This window comes from Malurus melanocephalus, unplaced genomic scaffold, assembly GCF_030028575.1.
Source record: "Malurus melanocephalus ecotype Western Australia unplaced genomic scaffold, MMel_1.1 scaffold_318, whole genome shotgun sequence".
Lineage (NCBI taxonomy): Eukaryota > Metazoa > Chordata > Aves > Passeriformes > Maluridae > Malurus > Malurus melanocephalus.
Genome location: NW_026623550.1, coordinates 91,729 through 94,830, shown reverse-complemented (window position 1 = coordinate 94,830; position 3,102 = coordinate 91,729).

Sequence of the window (3,102 nt, the reverse complement as noted above, 5' to 3'; positions counted from 1 at the left end):
AAAACTTTGCCATTTAAGGTGATGAATGTGGTCTAGAGGAGGAGATCCTGAAACTTTCTCTTTCATGCTCTTGTTTTTCTCCAAATCAAAACAATCTTTTCTGCAGAGAATCTTTTCCTACAGAGATCCATCATCACCCAATTCCAGCGAAAGGGCACCCAAAACAGCTGTGCCTGGGACAATCCTTTGTTTAGAGCCAGATGTGCAGGGTTTGGGGTTATCCCAGGTCACAGGGGCCCTGCTGGTTCTTCTGGGCTCCTCTGGGGCCAGAAGCATCCTGGGGACTGGGATGTGTCAGGTGCTGCTGCTCTGCAGAAGACACCCAAGCAGGGAAGTGCAACCACCCAACACAACAGTCATCTTYAAACCAGCCCTGCCCCACCCTTCCTGGGGCACAAAAACACGTTCAGAGGGGACAGGATGGGTGGGTGGGGAACAGGCGAGKGTGCCTGATGCCCGTGAGACAGCCTGGGAGGCTGCTTGACGCAGAGGTTTGGGGTTTTTAATCACAGAGTTTGAAAAGATGAGCTTTAATCAGGGCCATGCAGCAGCACAGCAGGAAAACCTCAACAGGAATCGTCGTTTTATCAATGTTTTATCTCGTGTTTGTCACTTGCTGTCTTCCCCCTGCAGCTGGTGTGGCCCCTCACCATCCGTGGCTGGACACCAGGGCAGGAGGGACTGGGCAGGCCCCARGCTGAACACATTTCTGGTGTTCCTTTGCACAAAAACTCTGGGATYGAGGCATTTTAGCCTTCCTGTTGACCTCTGAGAGGTTCCAGAGCTTCTCTGCTGAGTGCCTCATCTCAGCATCCATCAACACCCGCCCTAACCCTGCACTCACAGCGGGTTCATGGTGCTTCACTGCCCCCCAAAACCTCCCCTGGCATTTCCCAGCCCAGCACTCRGAGCCATCAGGCAGTTTCAGATCGATTGTGGCTTTGATCAGGAGGAAAGGAATGAGAAATGTGGCAGGAGGGGCTGTCCCTGCTCGGCCCCGCTTCGTTTTGATGGAAGAATATCCAAAATGAAACGACAGTGAGGGAGAAGAGCCGGGACAAAGCTCAGCCTGGGAATGGGCTGGCAGCAATGGAGAGGAGCAGGAGCTCCCTGTATTCTGGGGCTCAGCAAGAAAGGGCCCCATTTGCCGCCTGAAGCTGACACGAAAGCCTGCAGAACTGGCTCTTCACAAAGGATTGTCCCAGGCAGAGCTGTTTTGGGTGCCCTTTCATTGGAATTGAGTGGTGCTGATGGTGGATCTCTGTAGGAAAAGTTCTCTTCAGAGCAGCTTTAGAGCTGAACCCTAATCCTAAACTTAACCCTAAACTAACCCTAAACCTAACCTTAACCCTAACCATAACCCTAACCCTAACCCTATCCCTAACTCTAAGCCTAAACCTAACCCCAAATTAAGCCTGACCCTAACCCTGACCGTAGCCTTAACCCTAACCCTAACCCTAAACACTAACTCTCACCCTAACCCTAACCCCAACCCTGACCCTGACCCTAACTCTAACCCTAGCCCTAACCCTAAATTAAACCTAATATTGACCCTAACCCTAACCCTAATCCAAACCCTAATCTTAACCCTGACCCTAACCCGGACCCTAACCCTGATCCTAGCCCTAACTCTAACTCTAACCCATTTGAGAGCACCTTTTGCACCTAACCCTCACTTTAAACTTAACCCTAACCCTAACCTAGGTTTGGAGGGGGAATCAGGAAGATCTTTTGACATTTTGTTGTCCAGAGGACCCGGCACCCCATGGGTGAGCTGCTCAGGCTGTCCCAGCTGCTCATCTGCCTCCAGCCCCAAAGGGTTTTCCTGCCACCAGCCCCATGCTCTCCACGGAATCTCCGAGATTCCCCACGTGCCTCCACCTCTCTGAGAAGCTTCTCCCTGACAAGGAGAGTTTCTCACTCTGATCCTCCAGGAGCACTCCCCCTRTTCTGTCCTCAGCACACACTTTCCTGGAGGCTCACCCTGAAGCAAGAGCAAGGCAGGGGTGATGTGCCAGGATCCCAATGACCCTTTGGATCCCAGTGGGCACAGCCCAGAGCGTTTAGGAGTGAGTTCTTTGTGCTGAACATGAGCCCTGCTCCCCTCTGAGCACTCATGGCTCAGTCTTTCCGGCTGATTTCCGCTCTTTCAATCTTGGGGTCATCTGCTGACTTTATCAGCTCGAGTTTCTCTCCACGCTGCTGATAGGAAAGGCCAAAACCCCAACTGAAAGGGTGAAGGTGGAGGATGGAGCTCTCAGCTTTTGGTGAGAACTGCTGTTGCCTCTGCAGCAGGAGTTTTCTGGGATCAATCCCAGCAGAGGATGGGCTCCCTGGACAGCTCCCTGCTGATGGAAAAAGTCTCTGCTCTTTCCTCTCAGCCTGGGGAACTCTTYATGTCTTTTTGCCAACCTAGAGTGACCCCACAGGAGCAGCAGGGCTCAGTCCTGCTGTCACCCTGAGTTGAAATGTTGTCTGCTTTTCTTTTATCTCTGCTGATTCGGGTGGGGTCCACCCTGCACACGAGTGTGGTTGATGTGGTAACTTCCCTTTTTCCACTCTGGTAGGTAGAAGCCTCACTTATTTTGCACAAGGAGCTGTCCCCGCTGCCTGCTCTGTGCTGGGCCTCAGACAAACAGCTGAAGAGCATTGCTGAGCCTCCTTCAGGCAGCAAAACCTCCCAGCAGCTATGCCAGGTGAGTCCTCAGGCAATTCCCTGCCACAGTTGGGAATAATGCACGTTGGAAGGCTCTCCAGTGGAGTTTTGCAGAAATAGGGCATTAGGCCAATGATGGGCATTAACAKCACAGTGATGTTCTCCATCCTCGGCCCTGGGATCAGAGCAGCACCTCGTGCCTGCTGCACAGGGGAGAAGSAGCAGCTCTGTGGCCCAGGCAATGGGATCATCCATTGCAGACCATCCCTAGCAGGTGCCTGGAGAGCTGAAGGTGCAGGGGCACTGCCAGGCTTGGCTTTGAGCAGCTCATTTCTTTTGAAGTGGATTGGGCTGAGGCACACAGGTGGCTGGACCTGCTGCACAGACAATTCAGGATGTGGATGGGCATGGATGGATGGGGATGGATGGGGATGGATGGATGGGGA